Below are 15,182 nucleotides of genomic sequence, written 5' to 3' on the forward strand. Positions count from 1 at the left end.
GGGATTTGCAGTCCCTGATTCTACCCATCAAAATCTGTGCTGTATTACATTCAAAATGATTTAAGAAAATGCACTCTGACACCTCTACTGTTGGAACAATTTATTTTCTCATCTGCTTTGGTCCCACTGTCTTTTTTCTGTTTTTCTCTGTTTCTTCTGCCTTTATAGGGTCTCTTGTCCATCTGACATTTCTTCTGTCTCCAAGTACACCATCCTTTCTTCCTCTGCACCACTATTTGTCCTGTCCAGCATCTCCCTTCTGTGTCCTTTGTCCCTATCCTACCCCAAAGTTCAGCATCTGCCCTTTCTGTGTCCCCATCTCCCCCATTTTTCAAAACAAGCCTACCTGGTCTCATCTCCCCTTTTTCCAGCATTGCCCTGTGTCCCCATCTTCCCCCTTTTTCCAGCATTACCCCTTTTTCACCATTATCCCCATTAACCCTTCCAGTAGTGACCCTCTGTGTTCCTATCTCCTCCTCCCAGCAGTGCCCCTTTGTATCCCTATTTCCTCCTCCCCTTTCCAGTAGTCCTCTTCTGTGTCTCTATTTCCTCCTCCCCTTTCCAGTAGTCCTCTTCTGTGTCTCTATTTCCTCCTCCCCTTTCCAGTAGTCCTCTTCTGTGTCCCTGTCTCCTCCTCCCCTTTCCAATAGTGCCCCTCTATGCGTCTATCTCCTCCCCCCTTTCCAGTAGTGCTCTTCTGTGTCCCTATCCCGCTCCTTTTCAGTAGAGCCCATATCTGCCCCCCTTGTTAAGTAGTGCCCTTGTGTCCCCAGTTCTTTTTTCCAGCACTGCCTCTTTACGTTCCAATGTCCCTACCCTCTCCCTGTCCAGTAGTGACTCTCCTTATTTTCGAAGGAGAAGGGCGTCCATCTTCCGACACAAATCGGAAGATGGCCGGCCTTCTCCAAATCGGTATAATCGAAAGCCGATTTTGGCCAGCTTAAACTGCTTTCCGTTGCAGGGCCAGCCAAAATTCAAGGGGGCGTGTTGGCAGTGTACCGAAGGCGGGACGGGGCATGGTTAAGTGATGGCCGGCCTCGGCCGATAATAGAAAAAAAAAAGGCCAGCCCTGACGAGCGTTTGGCCAACTTGGTCCCTTTTTGTTCACGACCAATCCTCGAAAAGGTGCCCAAACTGACCAGATGACCACTGTAAGGAATCGGGGATGACCTCCCCTTACTCCCCCAGTGGTCACCAACCCCATCCCACCCAAAAAAAAAAATTAAACATTTTTTGCCAGCCTCTATGCCAGCCTCAAATGTCATACCCAGCTCCATGACGGCAGTATACAGGTCCCTGGAGCAGTTTTTAGTGGGTGCAGTGCACTTCAGGCAGGCGAACCCAGGCCCATCCCCCCCTACCTGTTACACTTGTGGTGGTAAATGGGAACCCTCTAAACCCCCCCCCCCCAAACCCACTGTACCCACATGTAGGTGCCCCCCTTCATCCCTAAGGGCTATGGTAGTAGTGTACAGTTGTGGGTTTTAGGGGGGGGGGATTTTTTTTTGTGACATTTGTACCCCGCGCTTTCCCACTCATGGCAGGCTCAATGCGGCTTACATGGGGCAATGGAGGGTTAAGTGACTTGCCCAGAGTCACAAGGAGTTGCCTGTGCCTGAAGTGGGAATCGAACTCAGTTCCTCAGTTCCCCAGGAACGAAGTCCACCACCCTAACCACTAGGCCACTCCTCCACTTTGGGGGGCTCAGCACCCAAGGTAAGGGAGCTATGCAGCTGGGAGCAATTTGATATCCATTGCAGTGCCCCCTAGGGTGTCCGGTTGGTGTCCTGGCATGTGAGGGGGACCAGTGCACTACAAATGCTGGCTCCTCCCACGACCAAATGGCTTGGATTTGGCCAGGTTTGAGATGGCCGCCATTAATTTTCATTATTGGTGAAAACCAATGGCGGCCATCTCTAAGGGCGGCCCAAATGTTGAGATTTGGTCAGCCCCAACCATATTATCGAAACGAAAGATGGCCGGCTATGTTGTTTCGATAATAGTCAGGTGCGCCGCTTGACGGGGCCGTCATTAGAGATGGCCGCCCTTATAGGTGGCCGCTCCCGTTCAATTATGCCCCTCCACGTGTCCTTCTTCCTCCCTGTCCAGCATTTACTATATCCTTCTCCCTCCCCATGTTAACCTTCAATCTGTTTCAGCCCTCCCCATCCTCCTTGGGGCCACATATCTCCCTGGCCTGCTCCCACGGTCCATCCTCTTTCAGCTCCAACGAGGTTTAATAGACAAGAGACCAAGAGCCAGATGCATCAACCAAACGTTAAAAAATCTAAATGATTAAAGTCCCTAACGATTTTTAAAAAACGAAGAATGCACCAAAAAAACAAGTCACACATGCCCGGTGCGGTATTGAAAAGTACAATGTATCAAAGAATCGTAATCCCCGTCCGTAATCGGCTCCTAAAGCATGCGCAGAGCAGCCAAGCGTTTTGCTGGCTGCTCTGCGCATGTCACAAACATATTAAACCTACATAGGTTGCTTACGTCAGATGTGGGCGTGCAAGGGGGGGGGGATTGGGACGTGCAAGCCTCTAGCTCTGTAATCGTAGCAGGAAAGTGCAGTTGAAGAAGTCCTTTTCAAGACTTCAGAATGATGTCTTTCATAAACCCCCTTGTAACAAAAGACCTCTTTCACTGTGATAATGGGCTCCTAAAGCATGCCCAGAGCAAGCAAAAAAAAACAACAAAAAAACAACACAAACCTGCAAGGGGGGTTCGGGACCTGCGTTTAGCTCTGTGGTAGCAGGAGAGTGCAGTTGAGTCCTTCATAAACCCCCTTGTAACAAAAGACCACAGTGATCCCTGTCTTCTGCTCCTAAAGCAAGCGTTTATGATCCTAGCAGGAGAGTGCAGTTGAGTCCTTCATAAACCCCCTTGTAACAAAAGACCACTGTGATCCCCGTCCATAACCTGCTCCTAAAGCAAGCGTTTATGATCCTAGCAGGAGAGTGCAGTTGATTCACGTTTTTCTTTAGAAGGATTCACGTTTTTCCTTAGAAGCTTTATTAAACAAAAAATCTGGCTCTGATGCTGCAGGCACTTTTTTGGACAACGTGCTTCACTCAGCTGAGCCAATCACAGCATGTTTAGCTCAGCTAATGCGCTGGGATTGACTCAAGGTTTGTGTGGTTTTTTTTAAAGGTTTTCCAGGCCCGCGCAGCCACACCGAGAGGTCCAGACCTCTCGTTAGATTTCCTACGTTTTTCCTGCGTAAAGGCAATCGGAAAAGGTTAGTGCATCTTGCTACAATGGGGTTTGTACAGGAATTGCTCATCTGCATTTCGTTTTTGTTAGCTGCTAGCTTCGTCGGTAAAAGCCCTTTGATGCATGCAACGGATCAAAATTTCCTCGTTGGAGGGTCGTTAAAGGCTCATTAAAGTTTTGTGCATCTGCCTCCAAATGACGTCAAAATGTTGAAACCAATTAGGCTAGTCTCAGTTTCCCCTTCCCTGCTCTGCTGTCATCGCCATACTCTCAAAACAAAGCAAGCAAACCTATAAGCTGCTGCATCATGTTGTCACTCTTTATTGTTGGTAGCATTTGTATTTAATCTCACTTATATTTTCAAACGTGCCAATTTGTGCAGTATACAGATGTACACAGAAGAAGTATAATATCAGAATAACGTTTCATAGGTAGAGAAGTAATTTGTTATAAATCGTAATCAGTGCGTCATTTGGAGGGGCTGGTTATAGGGACATTCTAGCATGTGTTATATTCATGCAGAGATTTTTTTTTTCCTGGTAAAGGCCACTAAAACAGACATCATGTTATGAGAATCAGGTACGCAACATTCAGAGTTTGTCTAATTTTATTTATTTATTACATTTATACCCCACATTAAATATGAATTAGGTTGAAACCTGGGAACATTTTAAATCTTTTTATTTTTTCCTGCGCTTACATCAAAAGATGCTCAGCATCAGTGTGCACAGGAGGAGGAAGAAGAAAGAAGAGCAGGGGGCAGGCAGCGAACATGGTATTGTCATGTGGAAAGAAGGGAGGAGTTTTTTATGGAGTTGGAGCTCCCCCACTCTTTCTCAGGCTCAACTGTACAGTCTTAATGTGCCAGTCACTGGGCCTGAGATACAGCAAGCATTGAAGCGCCTCAAACTAGTGAAAGCTCCGGGGCCGGATGGGCTGGGCCCAGAATACTATAAAATACTAGTGCCAAGTGATGCATGTGGGTAAGAGGAACCCGAATTATAGCTACGTCTTGCAAGGTTCCGCGTTAGGAGTTACGGATCAAGAAAGGGATCTGGGTGTCGTCGTCGATGATACGCTGAAACCTTCTGCTCAGTGTGCTGCTGCGGCTAGGAAAGCGAATAGAATGTTGGGTGTTATTAGGAAGGGTATGGAGTCCAGGTGTGCGGATGTTATAATGCCGTTGTATCGCTCCATGGTGCGACCGCACCTGGAGTATTGTGTTCAGTACTGGTCTCCGTATCTCAAAAAAGATATAGTAGAATTGGAAAAGGTACAGCGAAGGGCGACGAAAATGATAGTGGGGATGGGACGACTTTCCTATGAAGAGAGGCTGAGAAGGCTAGGGCTTTTCAGCTTGGAGAAGAGACGGCTGAGGGGAGATATGATAGAAGTGTATAAAATAATGAGTGGAATGGATCGGGTGGATGTGAAGCGACTGTTCACGCTATCCAAAAATACTAGGACTAGAGGGCATGAGTTGAAGCTACAGTGTGGTAAATTTAAAACGAATCGGAGAAAATGTTTCTTCACCCAACGTGTAATTAGACTCTGGAATTCGTTGCCGGAGAACGTGGTACGGGCGGTTAGCTTGACGGAGTTTAAAAAGGGGTTAGATAGATTCCTAAAGGACAAGTCCATAGACCGCTATTAAATGGACTTGGAAAAATTCCGCATTTTTAGGTATAACTTGTCTGGAATGTTTTTATGTTTGGGGAGTGTGCCAGGTGCCCTTGACCTGGATTGGCCACTGTCGGTGACAGGATGCTGGGCTAGATGGACCTTTGGTCTTTCCCAGTATGGCACTACTTATGTACTTATGTACTTATATCATATTGCTGGCCCCTTTCAGTTGCTTTGTCAGGCATTGCACACTAGGGGGCAGAGTGTTGGCAGGCTGGTGCATGCAACCATTGTAGTTCTCCCCATACCGGGCAAAGATAAAGAGCTGTTGGGCTCCTGTCACACTATTTCCCTTTTAAATCAAGATCTTAAACTTTTCGCTGGTATCATGCATCTCAACTGGGGAAAGTACTACCCGCACTGGTGCATGCCGACCAGACCGGATTCGAGCCTGGGAGATATGCATCTGCTAACATTTTAAGAGTGCTGAGTGTGATACAGGCAAAGGGAGAGAAACCGGGGGATTCCATCATTGCTAGCCAAGATGCCGGAAAGGCATTTGACAAATTCGTATGGGATTATTTATTTTGGGTTCTTCCCCAATTTGGCATTATGGGGGAATTCCTCACGGGCATTCGACCACTTTATAGTTGCTCAATGCTGCAAATTCTGTTGAATGGACAACTCACTCCCTCTTGTGCGCTGTAGAGGAGGACGAGGCAGGGGTGCCCATTGTTGCCCTTGTTTGTCCTCTCACTGGAGCCCTTGGCGTGTAAAATCTGCCAGTCTCATACAATTGGGCTCTCGGGAATACAAAATCAACTTATTTGCTGATAGTTGTGGAGGATACCGCCCACAATGTATTCCCTTTGGTGGCACTCATATAGCACTTTGGCTCCTTCTCTGGGCTGCAGATTAATTTTGAGAAGTCAGAGGCGATGGTGTTGTCCTCTGCTTGCCCTTGTAGGTCTTTAGCAAATTTTCCCTTAGCATGGAACATGGGGCCTTTGAAATATTTAGGGGTATATTTACATTTGGATTTTGAGATCACGTATAAGAAAAACGTGTGGGAGCGTGTGGAGATCGTCCAATCATTGTGCCACAGATGGAGGGATTTACCTATCAGCATCGTTTTGCACTTTTGGCATTGTTGCTGGCCCAAAAAACAGTGCTCCGTCACTGGGTGAGGAAGGAGCCCCCACCCCTGGCCAAGTGGAAGGCTAGTATGCTGCAGATGGCATCTTGGGAGCTGATGCGTATACGTAATTCTAAGGGGAAGATTTCAGGAATGTACAAGGATCTTTGGAAGTCATTGCAAGATTACCTGGGTGAGAAGCCAAAGCCTACCTGAGAGGACACAGAGTAAAGGGAGGGAGGGGTGGGGGATACTTTGGAGAGTTTGTTGGGGGTATAGAAAAAATGAGAATGGTACATGAGGGCAGTCAACTTACTAATGTACTTTTCTCTTAATGTAATTGTCTTACAGAAAAAAACTTACTGTTCCAATGTTTGGCTGTTGCATCCCGCGAACACATCAAAGCAAGTATCATTCTTCAATAAAGATATTTCAAAAAATAAAAAAAACAACAACAGTTAAGATGACCCCATCAGGAAACAGGCTATCCTCACTGAAATCTGGACATCTGTATTGTATTGAAGAACAGTGAAGAAAAATGAGCACAAACTATAGAGTTTAGAATTGCAGTTTCTACCAGCTACAATAATTTTTGAAGCTGTTTTAGTGATATTCAATTGTTATTTCTTTTCTCATCCAGCTTTTAAGGCATTGCCTATCCAACTGAAACAGCTTTAGACTTGTTACAGATGGACCAATAGTAAAGAATGACAATGTGGATGCAGCAGCTCATAAGTTTGCTTGGTTTGTTTTGAGTTAACGGCAATGATGGCTGCGCGGGGGAGTGGAACCAGATTAACCAAACTGGCTTCCTTGCTTACAGTGAACTAGATAGTATCACTTCCACTCCTGTCTATTAAACCTCCTTGGGCAGCTCTTTCTCCCTTTTCCACACACCCCCCTCCCCCAGTCTTGCATCTTTCTCCCTCTCTTCTGCCCGCTCTCTCCCATCTGCGTGGTCATTTTTACTGCCCTGACGCATTCTCCCTCCATCACCGGCGATTCACATAGCCTTCTGCCAGCGTCGGGGCTTCTCAGGAGCATCCTGTCTACTCTAATACAACTTCCTGTTTTCCGCAGAGGTAGGACACGCCTGAGGAGAGGAACCAAAGCTGGTAGAACGCTGACTGTCAATCGCCGGTGCTGGAGGGAGAAGACTTCAGGGCAGTAAAAACAACCATGCGGATGGGAGAGAGTGGAAAGAAGAGACAGGAAAAGATGCAAGACATTCGTGGGAGGGGGCAGAGAAAAAAATTGGCATGAGGCGCATAGGCGCCATTTTGTCTAAAAATCTGTTTGGGGGAGCGACCGCTCCTCCTGTGCCCCCCCTAGCTATGCCACTGCTCCAAATTATCCTATGATTAATTGTCCATGCCAGTTCCTTGGCGCAAAATTTACCAGTTACCATTTCATATCCAGAAGATGAAGGGAGGCGTAGTCCTCACCATAATCCTCCCTCTGAAAGGACAGGAGGAAAATCATGATTGAGGTGAAAGGACAAAACCTTTGGAAGAAAGGAAGGAACACACGTCTAACTGAAAACTGCAGAAAGGGTTCCTACAAGACAATAAATGGAGCTCAGAAACTCTTCCAGCTGAAGAAACACTCACCAGGAAAACAGTTTGCTCCCAATTGCCCTAGCACCTCAGCGGTCCAGCATCAATTTGTCCACCACCATTTGCCTGCTCTGAAATGTCAGTGCTGAATTTTCCACTGCCAATTATCCACTCCCAATTGCCCTATTACCAAATTGTCTGCTCCAAATTGCCCTGCCACTCCAAAAAGATATCTGGTCTCTTGAGCACATACTTGAGTCAAAACAGTTTATATCATTCGACACTACAGTCACAGTTTAGTTGAAACACAGTATTAAAGGCAGTAGCCTCTTACCACATAACAGCCTTCTATCCATTCATAATCTCTTCATAAATGGTCATGCTGCTTCTCACCTATATAAACTACTTCTACAAAAAAGTGCATATCAAGAAATAGGAATTATTCACACTTGGGAAGAAGAGATCCAACATCAATTATCACAAAAGCAAAGGACTCTATTTTGGACTAAGCTTAGTCATCCTTTATCATCAGCTTCTACCATCCAATTGTTGTTCTTTTTTTCATCATAGAGCAAATATGGACACCGTAAAAAATGGCAGTTGCTGGTTTATCACCTACTATTCTCTGTTGGTCATGCAAAGAGAAACAAACTACTTTTTTTTTTTTACATCTTATTTATGAGATGCTTTCTGAGAAGTTCCGAGAGAAGAGAACATTTCTCTGGTAAGTGAACGCTATTTTGCTTTGTGCTTTGGGAACTTCAAGATTGGGGTTTAAAGGAGGAATTGTAGGTTAGTGTTAGGCAAAATAAAAAATATAAAAAGCAAATTTTATCAACTAATCTCCATAGTCTTTTCCATTTAGTTTTAAAAACTTTGTACCACAGCATTAACAGATAGAATCTAGCAGGCACTGCAGGATCTAGTTTAGTATTAAGGGGGAATAAAAAGAGAGAGAGAGAGGGAAAAGCAAGCAGGACCTAGTTTAGTATTAAGGGGGGAATAAAGAGAGAGAGAGAAAAAAGCAAGCATCATTAACTAGTTGCCATAGAGGGGCATAATCGAACGGCGCCGGCCATCTTTGGGGCCGGCTCCGCAAAGGGGCGGTGCCAACCGTATTATCAAAAAAGACGGCCGGCCATCTTTTCTTTTGATAATACGGTTGGGGCCGGCTAAATCTCAACAATTAGGTCAAATGTTGAGATCGCCGGGTTTACAGATGGCCGGCTTCAAAAAAGTGGAAAAAAAATCCAAGTGCTTGGGCTTTTTCAGTAGTACCAGTGGGATTTGAACCAGCCACCTCTGGATTACAAGACCAGTGCGCTAACCACTTGGCCACAGCTCCACTTACTTGGATGTCCCTCCCTTTTGATTATGCCCCTTCAGGTCTCTCTCAGCCAGTCACAAACAGGGGGCCTCTCAGCCACTCATAGACAGCTAAATGCGCTGTGATTGGCTGAGAGAGACCCCTGTGTGAGTGGCTGAGAGAGACCTGAAGGGGCATAATCAAAAGGGAGGGACATCCACATAAGTGGAGCTGTGGCCAAGTGGTTAGAGTACTGGTCTTGTAATCCAGAGGTGGCTGGTTCAAATCCCACTAATACTACCAAAAAAGCCAAGCAAAAATAGTTTTAATTTAGGAGGTCCCTGACGAGCACTGGATTTTTTTTTTTTTGGGTGGGAGGGGATTGGTGACCACTGGGGGAGTAAAGGGAGGTCATCCCCGATTCCCTCGGATGGTCATCCCTGATTCCCTCGGATGGTCATTTGGTCAGTTGGGGCTCTTTTTTGAAGTTTGGTCGTGGAAAAAAAAGGGACCAAGTAAAGCCGGCGAAATGCTCGTCAAGCCTGGCTTTTTTTTTTCCATTATCGGGCGAAGCTGGCCATCTTGTGAGCACGCCCCTGTCCCGCCTTCACTACCCTACCGACAGAAATTTCGCCGGCTCCTCAACAGAAAGCAGTTGAAGCTGGCCAAAATCAGCTTTCGATTATACCGATTTGGCCGGTTTCAGGAGATTACTGGCCATCTTCCGATTTGTGTCGGAAGATGGCCGGCGATCACTTTCGAAAATAAGCCTGATAGTGTACAAACCTTTTTCCCCATAGTTTTAAACTGAAATTTTCTCTAGAAATAGGCATTTTCCCATAGTTTTAAACTGAAACCTTTTCTAGAGGTAGAAACTAAACAGCCAAAAACTCTTGTTCTAAAAGGCATTTATTTTCTGTTCCTTGGCTGCTGGAGAGGTAGCTCATCCAGCGACCTCAATTAAGTGTTAATTAAGGTGTGGGAAAATAGAATACTTGCATAGGTTGCTGAGTCAGCTTCAGAGAGCCTGTTCAAAAAAGGCCCATTAGATTCAAAACTATATAAAGAGGAAAGGTCCCACTGAACTTTCTTTCTGAGAAGTTCCGAGAGAAGAGGACATTTCTCTGGTAAATGAATGCTATTTTGCTTTGTGCTTTGGGAACTTAAAGATTGGGGTTTAAAGGAGGAATTGTAGGTTAGTGTTAGGCAAAATAAAAATATAAAAAGCAAATTTATATATAAATAATTACTACTACTACTACTACTTAACATTTCTAGAGCGCTACTAGGGTTACGCAGCGCTGTACAATTTAACAAAGAGAGACAGTCCCTGCTCAAAGAGCTTACAATCTAATAGACAAGTGAACGGTCGGTCCGATAGGGGCGGTCAAATTGGGGCAGTCTGGATTTACTGAACGGTAAGGGTTAGGTGCCGAATGCAGCATTGAAGAGGTGGGTTTTAAGCAAAGACTTGAAGATGGGCAGGGAGGGGGCTTGGCGTAAGGGCTTAGGAAGGTTGTTCCAAGCATAGGGTGAGGCGAGGCAGAATGAGCGGAGCCTGGAGTTGGCGGTGGTGAAGCTGATTCTGTGGGAGGGAAACACTGAAGGCTAGGCTGTCAGCAACACTCACTCTCACTCATGCACCATTCACTGTCACTCATAGACCCGCCATCAGCCACGCCCCTTCCGGACATAATTCGCAACCCCAATGTTCTAAATGAGGCTGCAACTTCCTCTTGCATGGTGGTGTAGATCGGAATTTGTCTTTTTCCACCATGACTGCCCCGCCCTCGCGTTAAAACGTGATGACGACGAGGGCGGAGCACTGACACTCAAGGAAACGCGATCTCCACGGGACTCCAGCCTGGCTTGCAGAGGGTTTGCAGACAGCAAAGAGGAAGCGAAAGGCCAGCCGGGTCCTGGAGGGAGACAGGCACAGCTTGAAAAAACACCGCACGCTCCACACTCCCCGCTGCTCCTGCAGAAACCCAGCACTGACACTCCAGCCTGGCTTGCACAGAGCAAGCATGAAGCGAAAGGCCAGCATGATGCCTTGCATCCAATGCCAGCCAGGTCCTGCAGGGAGACAGGCACAGCTTCAAAAAACACCGCACGCTCCAGACTCCCCGCTGCTCCTGCAGAAACCCTTGCACCAAAACAAGGCTCTCGCTACCCATTTTGTGCTACTGAAATTTCTGGCCTTGCCTTTATTCCTACACTGTTGATTTCTTTTTCCCCCTTTCTTAATTGTTCTTCCTGCTGCTTTTCAAATTGTTGTTCTTTCTGCTGCTTTTCAACACACGAGCGTGCCTACATCTTCCGCAGTCTCATGCAGACAGCCTCGGTGATTCTTGCCTCGGCTTTATTCCTACAGTGTCCACTTTTTTCCCCACACTTTCTTAATTGTTGTGGTTGCTGCTGCTTTTCAACACTCAAGCGTGCCTACATGTTCCACAGTCTGATGCACAGAGGCTCGGTTATGGTGTCAGGAGCCACTCTGTCCGGACACCACAGATATGATCATCAGCAGCACACATCACACAAAGCAAGTCAGAGACCTTTCTCACAAGGACTTGACACAGGCCTGCACCTCAGAGACCTTTCTGACAAGCATTTGACACCACCCTGCACCTCAGTAACAGCTGCCAGCACAGAACAAGTACAAGGAGAGTGGCTGACTTACTCAAATACTCCCCCCTCCCACAGCTGCATCTCACTGGATCTCTGACATCCAAAATAACCTCTCTGTCACTCTCTCATACATACACTGTCAAGGACACACAGCATCTCTATGTCTCACACACAGACACACACTCCCTCCCCTAACCCACTCAATCAAGAAAGTGTTACAGTGGAATTCGGAACACATGCAAATGTCACACAGCTCTTTTTTACACATCATATTACACATACTACAAAAAAGCAAACATCTTTTTAAACATGGGAAACATTTCAGAAAATAATACCATTTTCAACATTAATGCCAGAAACTCATCACCTTGCTAGCGTCCGTTTCATTTGTTTCCGAAACGGGCCTTTTTTTTTTTTTACTAGTTATCAACTAATCTCCATAGTCTCTCTTTTTTTTTTTTTAAATATCTTTATTAATTTCAGAACAGAAAGGACAAATTACATTTCCCAACATGGTATACAGGATCTGATACCTTGTCATATTCTACACCAAAACCAGCGCCCCACTAAACAAACTGCAAGTCAACATTACCTGATCAATAACCCATATACAAGCAACATACAACCATAACTGTACAACCCTCTGACTATTTATATTTAAAGGCCTTCCCCACCCTTTCTCCCCCTCCCTTCCCCATTCCTCCCTCTGTCTCCACTTCCCAACAATAAATGGGCTCCTAGCTACATCTCTTAAGAAACCATAGGGGGACTCAACCCTTCCCTGCAATCAGACAAAGTATATGCCCTCCAGATTGCCTGATACATCCTTTGCCTCTGGGAGACAATGACGGAATATTGAAGTTCCACCCATTCTGCCATCTCCCTCATCAAACAGTGCCATTGAGTTATGGATGGGGGAGACGGATCCACTCATGTCTGCAAGATACATTTTTTAACCAACAGGGAGGCCAGCAAAACAAACTGGCACTCAACATCAGATAAGTCCTCCTCCGTAATCTGTCCTATATCACACAATAATAACGTCTGATATGACCACTCAAAGGATTGCTTCAAAGATCTTTCTGTAACCGCCAGAGAGTGTGTCCACAAATGTGCAAGGGCTGGGCATTCCAAAAACGAGTGAATGAGTGTGCCTACAGCAGCATGACATTTTACACACCGGTCAGACGTTCAAATATTTGAAAGGTATTAATCTGCAAACGAACATTTTCCGGAGATGGGAAGGTGGTAGAACGAGAGGACATGAAATGAGATTGAAGGGGGGCAGACTCAAGAAAAATGTCAGGAAGTATTTTTTCACGGAGAGAGTAGTGGATGCTTGGAATGCCCTCCCGCAGGAGGTGGTGGAAATGAAAACGGTAACGGAATTCAAACATGCGTGGGATAAGCATAAAGGAATCCTGTGCCGAAGGAATGGATCCTCAGGAGCTTAGTCAACATCGGGAGGCAGGGCTGGTGGTTGGGAGGCGGGGATAGTGCTGGGCAGACTTATACGGTCTGTGCCAGAGCCGGTGGTGGGCAGCGGGACTGGTGGTTGGGAGGCGGGGATAGTGCTGGACAGACTTGTACGGTCTGTGCCAGAGCCGGTGGTTGGGAGGCAGGGCTGGTGGTTGGGAGGTGAGGATAGTGCTGGGCAGATTTATACGGTCTGTGCCAGAGCCGGTGGGTCAGAGGAGGGGCTGGTGGTTGGGAGGCGGGGATAGTGCTGGGCAGACTTATACGGTCTGTGCCCTGAAGAGCACAGGTACAAATCAAAGTAGGGTATACACAAAAAGCAGCAAATATGAGTTAGCTTGTTGGGCAGACTGGATGGACCGTGCAGGTCTTTTTCTGCCGTCATCTACTATGTTACTATGTATGTCATCCTCCCACAGCCCCATCTTCTTCCCCCTCTGTCGTGTAATATGCATTCTCCGAGGGCAAGCAGGCTGGATATCATCACGCATGGGTCGTTGTCCGCGACGGCCCAGGAGACCTGAACTATAACAATTTTAGAAGGATCCAGAAGAGCGCAGCGTGCACGGGGACAATGCACCGCGCATGCGCGAGTGACTTCCCACCGGCGACGCCCATGCGCTTCCCTCAGTTTCTTTTTCTCCGCGCTGCGAAGAGGAGTTGTGTGTTTCAGCTGCTCTTCGTTTTTTGCCCAGGAGATCGAGTTTTTGCGTTTATCGCGTCCCTTTTCACCTCTTTTAACTTTTGTTTCTGTCATTCTTCAAAAATAAAAAATAAAAACAGAATTGGACCATCTCCAGTACCGACCCTTACGCGTAGTATCTCCAGAGTCTTGGGCCCGATCATCTTCCAGCTGGTTGTAAGCTGTGTAAGTTGATGAAAAAGAGGACCCAGGTGGCTCGAGAGGCTCAGCGCGAGAGACTTTTTCAGAGTCGGTCTGGTCCTTCGACGTCTGCATCGGTACCGAGGTCGGCGATGTCGAGGGAAGCAGCACCAGGAGTTCAGGTAATGGCTGCCGAGAGACCACTTCGAGCTGGGAGCAGCGAGGCATCGAGTGGGTCTCCACCTGTCTCGAGGCCTACTGCTATGCAAGCCCCCGGGACTGACCTGAGTCAGACCCAGCCCCAAGGAGGAGTGTCGATGATGGGCGTCGAGCGAAGAAGCATTGTCATCAATCTCCGAGAGCTCCGGGGAGCCGAGGGAGTCGATACCTGAGAAGTGTCGGCGCCGGGAGGACTGCTCACTCTCCATTCAGGAGGTGCCGATGCATCGGTCGTCCGGCAGCCTGGTACCGGCTCTCGAACCCCCTCAGATCCTGGCACTGACTCCTTCACCGGCCCCACAGTCTTTTCTGATGGCAGCCCTCGGTGAGTGTCTCCGGGCCCTTCTTCCGGAAATTCTGGAAGGGTTGCTTTGTCTATCTGCCTCGGTGTCGGGGGTGCTTACGTCTCCCATACCGACTGCTGAGACAGCATCTGGCCCATCGCCTGTGAAGAGGTCCCCGCCCTCGGTACCACTTGCGGTGCCGGAGCCGGTTACCACCCGGGTTGACTCCCCCTCGACGTTGGCGGCGGAAGGTTTGCTGGAGTCCAGGCAGGCGTCGACTTCTCGGCATCCCTCATGAGGACGTCGATCCTTGACGTCGTGACAGGCTCGAGTTCGGGCTGCTCTTAAGGAGCTTCTGTCTGATACCTGGGGAAAAGAGGATGACCCCAGGTATTTTTCGGAGGAAGACTCCTGTGGGCTTCCTTCTGATCCTGCTCCTCCCATTGAAGTTAGACAGTCTCCGCCTGAGAGTCTTACTTTTTAATTTTTTGTACGGGAAATGTCTAAGGACATTCCATTCCCTATGTTGGTTGTAGATGAGCCCAGGGCTGAGATGCTCGAGGTCCTGGCTTATCCTCCACCTGCAGAGGTTGCAATGGCCCCCCTGCACAAAACTCTCAGGGAAGTGATGTTGCGGAATTGGTCTTGCCCTCTCTATAATTTAGTTGTCAACAAGAAGTCTGAGTCCCAGTACAGAGTTCATGGAGAGCCTGTGATGGTGAAGGCCCAACTTCCTCACGATTCCATGGTGGTGGACTCTGCTCTCAGAAGAGCCAAGAGTACTAGAGACTATTCCTCGGCACCCCCAGGCAGAGAGTCTAGGACCTTGGATTCTTTTGGGAGGCGTACGTATCAGGCTAGAATGCTCGCCGCCAAGATTCAAACATACCAGCTGTACACGAGCATT

The sequence above is a fragment of the Microcaecilia unicolor genome, chromosome 11 (assembly GCF_901765095.1).
Source record: "Microcaecilia unicolor chromosome 11, aMicUni1.1, whole genome shotgun sequence".
NCBI lineage: Eukaryota > Metazoa > Chordata > Amphibia > Gymnophiona > Siphonopidae > Microcaecilia > Microcaecilia unicolor.